This window comes from Canis lupus, chromosome 15 (genome assembly GCF_003254725.2).
Source record: "Canis lupus dingo isolate Sandy chromosome 15, ASM325472v2, whole genome shotgun sequence".
NCBI classification, from domain to species: Eukaryota; Metazoa; Chordata; class Mammalia; order Carnivora; family Canidae; genus Canis; species Canis lupus.
The window spans coordinates 36,540,526-36,551,053 of NC_064257.1; the positions used below are offsets into that span (position 1 = coordinate 36,540,526).

The following is a 10,528-nucleotide window of genomic DNA, read 5'->3' on the forward strand; positions in this document are numbered from 1 at the left end:
TGCACTATTTATAGGACCCTAGAATAATGCCTGGCACATGTCTGTAACATTTCTTGGATGGATGGATGGATGGATGGATGTGACCCAGGCAAGATGGCACTATGGGGCTCCAAAAGGAGGGGAAGTGAAGGTATCACCACCACCTCCACCACTGCTACCACTACCATTACTGCCTAACCTTTCTGGAGCATTTGCCATGCTAGACACGATATTATATGCCTCCTATGCGTTATCTCCTCCTGTCCTCATGAGAATCCTGACCATGATTCCCATAGGATGACTGACCCCATAATACTGATGAGGAAACAAAAGCATAAGGCAATTAGATAATTTGCCCAATGATCACAGCTAGAGGTAGAGCCAAGACTTAAATCTGACTGGAGCATTTTAACTCTTCATTGCTACACTGGCTTCCACAGCTCTTACACCCACTCCATTGCTCCAGGAAATTTGAAAGTCAAGGAGAAGGAAGACATAGCTGAGCCTCAAGCTAAAACTGGAACACCTATTGTCTACCCTAGGAGCAGATTTTTTTTTTTTAAATGACTTGCAGACCTGAACGGATGCCCCCAAGGAAACAAGGCTGTGGGAGTGGGGACTGGGGTGTCCCCATTGTCATCCATGCCAGTATACTGGTTTCCTTTGGGGATGGTGGATCCCTTCCAACTATCACAGATAATAAATATTTCAACACGTTTATTTTTTTCTCCACTTTTAGTAACTTACAGCTGCTGTTATTCTTAGGCATTGTTTTGACTGAGAGAAACACTGCCTAAGGCTGCACCACACCCTACAGACACACTTGCCCCATTTTAAGACATGATTCCAGAAATTCCCCCATCTCCTCTAAAAGAGGAGCACTCACTAGTTAAAGCTGAAACTTTACTTTCCATACAAGGCGGTGAGGAAATAATGAGCAAATGGGCTGAAGTACAAACAAAAAGAAAATTCAAACCTACCAGGATGAAAGATGTGTTTATTTCCAGAATGTCTTTCAGGGTGTTTTTTTTTTTTGTTTTTTTTGTTTTTTTGTTTTTTTTTTAAGACCAAATTACACAATTTGCAGCTGCTTATTTCTTCATGTACTATACAATATCTGCAAATGCTTTATAGCAGACACCTGCAATGTTTTCCATTTTAATTATAACAGAGAGTGACAGGACGCAAACCGAAAGGGGGAAAAGGGAAGCCGAAAGAGAGGGGAGGCGAGCAAGGAGCCGGAGAACAGGAGCCAGTGCCAGCAGCTAAGTGATGGGTAATAAAATCCCAGAGCTTCCCAGATCTTTCTCCATATCAATCTCCAAGAAATTGCTTTAGAAATTGACCACCTGCCAGCTATTCAGAGGCTTAAATGCAGTAGTCTCGGTTCACTTCCCGTGTAGGCGCTTTACACATTGCCCATCCCAGCAGACTTGTTCTCCTTCATTGAATTGCAGGGGGAAAATGGCACATTTCTGGAGAGTGCTAGAAACTTGGTTTCTGTCTCTAGTCTGTATTGCTCTTCCTTCTCCTTCTGCACATTTAAATGAAATCTCTCCATCCTAATTCAAATGGCAGAGCAGCCAGGTCCCAGGGCTCCTTGGGTGCTTGCTGGTGCCCTGCTCATTTGGCTCTTAATAGTGCCCTTCAGCACAGAGTTTTGCGTTGTTGTATTTTCACAAGCAGTCTGATAGCCTTAGCTGTAAAGTGTCATAAGTGTGTGAGTCTGCCCCCCTTCCTTTGGGTTTTATTTAGCTTGAGACTGAGTACCTCACTGTTTGTTAACATATCTTGGAATGGACAAGCTGTCCATGAAGTCTGGAAACCACGGTGAAATATGTATAATGTCGTCCAGGGTATCTTCCACCTATGGAAACATAAATTTTAGTAGTTGAAAATTACCTATGTGTGCACAGGATTGGACAAGCCCTTAACTGTGGATTAGGGAAGAATACAGTGGACCAGGAAGTCCACTGTTTAACCGCCTTTTCTTGTTTTCCCACACTTGAGACGTTGGCGGTATATCCCCCCAAAGAAGCTTTGCCCACACACCCAAGGAAATTCGTGCAAAAATGTTCACTGATGCCTTGATTACAATAGCAAAAAAACAAAAACACAGAAAACCAAATCTACCTGGTATTCCTCAGGTGGAGAATAGATCAATAGCGGTGTAGTCATACAGCACAACAGTACACAGGAATTAGAAATGAATGTGTAGGGATCCCTGGGGGGCTCAGCGGTTTAGCCCCTGCCTTTGGCCCAGGGTGTGATCCTGGAGTCCCGGGATTGAATCCCACATCAGGCTCCCTGTGTGGAGCCTGCTTCTCCCTCTGCCTATGTCTCTCTCTCTCTCCTTCTCTCTGTGTCTCTTTAAAAAAAAAAAGAAGAAGAAAGAAAGAAAGAAAGAAAAAGAAAGAAAGAAAGAAAGAGAAAGAAAGAAAGAAAGAAAAGAAAAGAAATGAATGTGTAACACACTACTGCACAATAGTTGTAAATGAATTAAAGAGACATATGTATCTGGATGCACTTCAAAAGTAGGTTGAGCAAAAGAGAAAAGTGAAGTGTTGCAGAAAACATATGAACACATCATTCATATAAAAGTTTTTAAAACAGGCAAAAGAGTTTTCTAAGGATCATGTCTGCGAGTCAGGATTCCCGATCCAGAGACAATGGCCCTGATGGGATGGAGCTCAAAGGCGTCATCGATAGTAACTGAATGAGATTGTTGACAGCTTTGATGACATGAACCTCTCTGAGTCCCTTCTCTGTGGCATCTATGCCTATGGTTTCAAGAAGCCTTCTGCCATCCAGCAGCGAGCCGGTCTTCCTTGTATCAAGGGTTATGATGTGATCGCTCAAGCCCAATCTGGGACTGGGAAAACAGCCACTTTGCCATATCAATTCTGCAACAAATTGAATTGGATCTAAAGGCTACACAGGCCTTCGTCCTGGCACCCACTAGGGAGTTGGCTCAGCAGATACAGAAGGTAGTCATTAGGAGATTACATGGGTGCTTCCTGCCATGCCTGCATTGGGGGGACCAACGTACATGCTGAGGTGCAGAAGCTTCAGATGGAGTCTCCCCATATCATCGTGGGCACCCCGGGTCATGTGTTTGACATGCTGAACCGGAGATACCTGTCTCCCAAATACATCAAGATGTTTGTACTGGATGAAGCTGATGAGATGTTAAGCCATGGATTCAAGGAGCAGATCTATGACACATTCCAAAAACTCAACAGCAACACCCAGGTGGTTTTGCTGTCTGCCACGATGCCTTCTGATGTGCTTGAGGTGACCGAGAAGTTCATGAAGGACCCCATTCAGATTCTGGTCAAGAAAGAGGAGTTGACCCTCAAGGGCATCCGCCAGTTCTACATCAACGTGGAGCGAGAGGAGTGGAAGCTGGACACGCTGTGTGACTTGTACGAGACTCTGACCATCACGCAGGCAGTCATCTTCATCAACACCCGAAGGAAGGTGGATTGGCTCACCGAGAAGATGCACACCCAAGACTTCACCGTGTCTGCCATACATGGAGACATGGACCAGAAGGAGCGAGATGTTATCATGAGGGAGTTCTGCTCGGGCTCTAGCAGAGCACTGATTACCACTGACTTGCTGGTCAGAGGCATCGAGGTGCAGCAGGTGTCTCTAGTCACCAACTATGACCTTCCTACCAACAGCGAAAACTATATCCACAGAATCGGTCGTGGTGGACGATTCAGCTGTAAGGGTGTGGCTATTAACACGGTGACAGAAGAAGACAAGAGGACTCTTTGAGACATCGAGACCTTCTACAACACCTCCATTGAGGAAATGCCCCTCAATGTTGCTGACCTCATCTGAAGGGTGGTCCACTACCTAGCCTGACCCGGGCCTCGGTCTGGGGGGCAGAAGAAGAGCAGGAGGGGGGAGGAAAAGGAGCCAAGGGATGGACATCTTGTCACTTTTTTTCCTATTTTTTTCTTTGAATAAATGTCACTTTTTGAGGCAAAAGAAGGAAAAAAAATTTAAAAAAATAAAAGGCAAAATGACATAATACAGAGTATTTGTAGTTGTGTAAGTAAGTACTATGTTTCTCAGTGCAGGTTCACGGGCAACCCAACATTTAGGTTTGGAGTCACCTCTTGGATAAAGAAGGGGGAATGAGATCTAGTAAGAAGGCAAGAAGTTTCATTTGTACTTGTAAAATTGTCTTTTTTAAGTTGGGGTCTTGTTATATTGGTCTCCACTTTTTGCACATGCGAGGTATTTCATAAGCTAAAAGCCAGTACATCGTCTACCTTCTTTATCTTGTTGGCCAGCGTGCTTTATGTGGTTATTGACTCACCTATGGGTAAATAGCTATTAAATGTGAGTTGTGACTCTGGTCTCATTATATAGCTGTAGTTCACATCTGGTTCTATAATTTAGGGTTTTAATGACAACTAAAAATCATTTTGAAACTAATGTCAAGTTATATACATGCTCATTTTGGAAAATTCAATCTATGAAAATATTGTTTCTTAAGATAGTAGGGCCTCAATATATGCTTAATTAAATTGAGGCAGATTCCTTGAGCAGTGTCTGTCAACGGTAAGTTCCCTAGTTACACTTTAAATTATTTGATTTTCCTAAAATTGGAATATATGCAGAACTTTATACATGACTTGTTATGCAAAATGAGGTTCATTTGTAAAATCCATCTACTATCCATAATTTCAATGCTTTTAAAAATATATTAAGAAGTTTTTCTTTACTGAGACTCGTTTCCTATTTTTGCTTTACACTTCAGTAGAGCTTTATGAGATGCAAGTCTGACACTAAAATTTCCATAGCAACATATTTTTTTGGTCATAAATAGAGGCATGATTAAGAGGAAAGCTTTAGTGACAGCAGTTTTCTTCACAATTAAATTCATTAGTTAAAATGCTGGGTTAAGAGGCATAGGAATTTTATTACAACAAGGACATTTTCAACTGGAGCCTTGGAAATAACACAAAATTAATTGCTAATAAATTGCCTTTGGTCCTGTTTGGTATTTTTAATAACATTTATACATTTTGTATTTAATAACAGAATAGAACAGGTCTAAAAAACACATTCTGCCAAAGTGCAAATCACCTTGAACCCTCCCTTGAAACTGTCCACAATGTGAAAGAAAACTCAGGACATTTCTAAATAATTTGAAGATTTTCCATGAGTTTCACAACTGTCCTAATTTAATTATTCCCTGCAAGAGTCACAAGAATAACTTGAACTGACTTCTCATCATTACAAAAACATTTCAGAACTAATATTGAGAATTTTTGAAATATTAAAAGGTACAAAGTAGAAAATAAAAGTTACCCAGAAATCCACTGCTGTTCAACAATGTTAACATTTAAATACATGTCCTACAGCATATCTAATTGTCTTCCTTAGTAGCCAGAAAAACACAATCTTAGAGTTTAAAGTATTGAGATTTGAGGCAACTATCCATATTTCCTAAGGTGCAGCACAGACACCTTTCCAGAGCATACTGGTTGGGAAAATGCCTGAATTGGGAGTGTTTAGACCTGGTGGTCTGGATGAGATGGTTAGAAAAATCAGGATGTCATTAGATCCAAAAGTATTGTCTAGAGCTCTACTTCCTCATAGTGAAGTATTTGGTAATGATCCATAGGAAGGAAAAAATATATCAAATCTTCATTTTGTCCTTTGGAGGCTGGTCATTTAAATTTCCTTCGTAGATAGACTAGTATTTCCCTGAAAAACTTAGCTCATTTGTTCAAGCACACATTGTTCATTTGATGGATTTTATTCATTACTTTGTGCCTTTGCTTTTTGGCAAGAATGTCCTTTCTCACTCTTTTCAGTTAGAAAACATTTATCAAGTGCCCACTATGTGCCAGAGAGCAGCCACAAAAAATGCCACGATTCCCTTCCTTCAAAAAAGAATAACATCTAATGATACCAGCTCTTCATTCTAGATTCAGCCTTGGTGTCTCCTCTGCCTTGGACCTGTCTTTAGTGCTGCCCCCTCGTGCCTTCACGTACCATGCCCTTGCTCACACCAGACCCACTCTATTTTACTGGGCAGATAGGCAAATTTGCCTATCTCAAGCAAGGTCAGGGAGCAAGGTAGGTGGATTTCAAGGAACCAATGAATTTATTTCCCCATTTTTAATGGAAGTTTCTCATTAAATTTTGATTCATGTTTCTTTGACCACAACTGAAGTTGAATGGTTCTTATATTTGTCATGGGCTCATCACATGTTTTACTATTTTCATGCCTCTTCAAGACCTTTACCTGTATGTCCATCTATTTTGTTGCTGTTGTTATTGTTGATTTCCAAGATCTTTCGATGTCCAGGCTATTAACTCTTTTCATATAACTCATGACATTGTTTTCAGGTTTTCATCTGCCTCTCTCGACTTTCATTTACAGTTCAGTGGTTCTTGTTTTTAAAACTATGGTCATCAAATCCTGATAATTTAGTCAGTTATAGTCAGACCTGCTCAAAAAGGATGGAAGAGAGCTTACAAGTGTGCATTCAATACAAAGCTAATATTAGTTAAAGCCAGCTAAGAAAAATGAGGCAAAGGAAACAAAGGTAGGACCCAACTGTCATCTCCCTTATGCTGGAGACAGGAGTTGAATTAATTTCTTGAAAAAAAAAAAAAAAAGATGGTATTACAACCTTTACAGTCACTAGGGGCCAGCCACAGATGGGGCGGCATGCTCTCCGGCAGTGTGTGTTGACAAGCAAGTGCAGCACACTACAAGATCAACGGTGTTGTGAGGTGAAAACAGACCATGTATGTAGAAGCACTGGTACTCCCAGTACTAATTCTGGAGAACAGTTTTTTCCTCGGGGGCCTTATGAGAATATATTCTAAATGAACTGTTTCTTCAAGGGCAGCCTGAAGTGAAATGCAGCCCATTTCATAGATCATCTTTAAGATCATAGACTTCCAAGGGGTTGTATTTTGCAGAATTTTTTTCAAGAATTTTTCATTTATTTTGCTTGTTTGTTTTTTTGCAAAACAATATCCACTTCCGATAAATCAGCTTAAAACAATGTGGGAGGCATGTAGCATGGGACAGGTATCAGGAAAAGGGATATTTTTATTGATTTTAGAAACAGTTTCAGAAAAAAAACCTAAATGTGGCTTTTACTCTTAGAGAAATTTTACTGGTTAAAATTACTTTCCAAATGTGTTTGGGGTGGCATGGAAAAACACACCAAAATGGCTGTTTTTTCAAAACTTGAAAGGTTGTTGATTTGAATTGCTTGAAGTAAGTTGGTTTATCAAACTCAACACCACATTCAGAAATGAACGCAATATATAACCAGCACTGCGGCAGGAAGTTCAGGCAAAAACCACAATATATAGTTTGCTCGAGGTGCTGTAAGTCAGATTCTAAAGTAGAGAAAAGAGAAACAATTCTGTGGGAGCTGAGTATACATGGAAATACCATTTTGTGTGTACATTTTCTGGATTTCTGACTGAAGGAAAATAATTTTTCTAATGTGAAAATATTTTTGGTTGATTGAAGATTATAATTTTTATAGTAAACAGATTCATTGATTTTAAAGAAACATAAAGTTTATTCAGTTCAGTCCTTCTCTGCTGCAAGCTTAAATCCCCTCTAAACTGTCTCCATCAAGGAAAGGCAACCCACACTTAAATAGCAACACCATGCAGTGGCTAAGATAGCCAATGATGACAATGGGCCATGTGGACTGGAGTCCTGGCTTTCCTACTGACCAGCCACATAAACTAGAGTAAGTTTCTTCACCTCTCTGCACTTCAGCTTTCTCATCTATAAGTCAGGAACGGATAAAGCACTTGTAACAGTGGCTAGCAGGCCCACAGTGCAGTTAGCTCTCACTTTAATTATATCTTATATCATTACATGCACCTATCAGGAAAGTTCAATTTTGCCTAGAAAGACAAGAGAATAAATTTATTTATTTATTTATTTATTTATTTATTTATTTATTTATTTATAACAGGAGGTATTAACTTCTAGTTATTAGCAGAGTAGCATTCATTGAGCTATCATTTAGTCATAACAATTTTGAACTTTGGACTAAAAAGAAGTGTAAATAATTATAAAATCAGAATTCAGGGATCCCTGGGTGGCGCAGCGGTTTGGCGCCTGCCTTTGGCCCGGGGCGTGATCCTGGAGACCCAGGATCGAGTCCCACATCAGGCTCCCTGCATGGAGCCTGCTTCTCCCTCTGCCTATGTCTCTGCCTCTCCCTTTCTCTCTCTATGACTATCATAAATAAATAAAAATTAAAAAGAATTAAAAAAAAATCAGAATTCAAATAACTATTTGAAGCCCTGGAGAAAATATACAGAAATTGAGGGGGATGTGATCCTTAAAATAAAGGGGAAAAAAGCTATGTAAGATAGACATTTATTTATTTATTAAAAGATTTATTTATTTGTTTTAGAAGAAGAGAGCATAGTAGAGTGCAGGGAGGAGGGACAGAGGGAGAGAGGGAATCTCAGACTCCCTGCTGAATGCTGAGCCCTATGCAGGGCTCAATCTCACCACCCTAAGATCATGATAAGAGCCAGATTAAGAGTTAGATGCTTAACTGACTGAACCACCCAGGCACCCCAAGAGCCACATTTGAATAGCTTTTTCCTGGAGGGCACTCCTCATCTTGTAAAGTAGATGAGGGATAGAGCTCAGTCAGGAAGAAGCAGATGGATGGGACTGAGGATTTGCAAGGCAGAGTGTGGCGTTGTCAGAATAGTTAGAAGTTAAGGAAAGATATTTCAAAAAGTTGGGCGACAGAGTGGGAAGCCCCAAAATCTGCACAAATTCCCCTCAAATTGTTGGCTGCACTTGCATATAATCGTATCCCAAAGAATTCAGTGGAAAGTAAGACCTGGAAGGTTTGAAGAGCTGAGCAGAGATTTCAGTGGGTGCCTGGTGCTAGAGAGACAAGTTTTGGAATTCAAGACCAGCCAAGTAAAAGAGACTTAAATTCTTTGTACTTTTCATTGAAACCCTAAGAGGGCCATGCCTTAAGAATGTGAATCCCAGGACTAAGAATGACAACTCAGGCCTCAGGGCAAAACAACAATTTCATCCAATCCTCCACAAGATGAAAGTGATTTGTCAGTAGTTTAATGGTCTCCTAGAACAAAACTCAATATTCTTCAAAGGAAGATAATGTGTCATCTACAATATATTGTCCACAATGTGCAGTATATAATTTTAAAATTACTGTATTTATACAAAGAAGCAGGAAAATGTGCCCACAATCAAGGAGAAAGATAGCAAAACAGATCTATTAAAGTCCCAGATGTTAGAAATTGAAGATGAAGACTTTAAAATAACTATGTTACACATGTAAAGGACTCTATTAGGAAGATTGATATAATAGGTAAAGAGATGAGGAATATCAAGAAAGATATATAAAGTATAGAAAAGAATCAAATGGGAATCCCAGAACTTAAAACTATAATCTCTGAAATAAAAAAAAATTCATAACATGAACTTTTTTTTTTTAAGATTTTATTTTTTCATGAGAGAGACACACACACACACACAGAGGCAGAGACACAGGCAGAGGGAGAAGCAGGCCCCACGCAGGAAGCCTGACGACCGACTTGATCCCAGGTCTCCAGGATCAGGCCCTGGGCCAAAGGCGGCGCTAAACCGCTGAGCCACCTGGGCTGCCCTGTCAGATCAACTTAATATCAAATCAGGTACCATGGAAGAAAAAATAGACTAAATTTGTGAAATGGCAAGCATCAAAGCCAGTCCACATCTTTGGCTCACAGAAATGATTTCTGCCTTTTAAATAAGAACCCATACCCAAGCAAATCATATTCAAACTTCTGAAAACCACAGACAGGAAAAAAATATAAAGCCACCTAGAAGAAAAAAGGTGTAGCATATTAAGAATAGAACAATGGTAAGAGTAGACGAATGTCTCATCAGAAACATGGAAGGTGGAGGAAGGGCAAGAAGGCGGAAGAGTAGGGTCCCCAGGTCACCTGTCCCCACCAAATTACCTAGATAACCTTCAAATCATCCTGAAAATCTACGAATTCGGCCTGAGATTTAAAGAGAGAACAGCTGGAACGCTACAGTGAGAAGAGTTCGCGCTTCCATCAAGGTAGGAAGAGGGAGGGGTGTGTAGAAATAAAGAAACAAAAGGCCTCCAAGGGGGAGGGGCCCCACGAGGAGTCGGGCTGAGGCCGGGGCGAGTGTCCCCAGGACAGAAGAGCCCCGTCCCGGAGAAGCAGGAGCTGCACCAACCTTCCCGGGCGGAAAGGGGCTCGCAGGGAGTTGGAGCAGGACCCAGGAGGGCGGGGATGCCCTCAGGCTCCCTGGGACACTAACAGGGACCTGTGCCCCAGGGAGAGTGTGCCGAGCTCCCTAAGGGCTGCAGCGCACGGCGGGACCTGGAGCAGCTCAGGAGGGGCTCGGGCAGAGGAAGAGGCTCCGTGTGGAGGGGGCTGCACGGCTCCGGGAGCAGCTCGTAGGGGCTCGGTCGGCGGCTCCGCGGAGGGGGCTGCAGGGCCGGAGAGCGAATCCAACAGCGCAGGC

At 41.4% G+C, this 10,528-nt stretch overlaps 1 pseudogene; it reads left to right on the forward strand.

The window, feature by feature from the left end:
- Positions 1-2,579: 2,579 nt before the first annotated feature.
- Positions 2,580-3,880, forward strand: LOC112654757 (eukaryotic initiation factor 4A-I-like; annotated as a pseudogene).
- Positions 3,881-10,528: the final 6,648 nt, after the last annotated feature.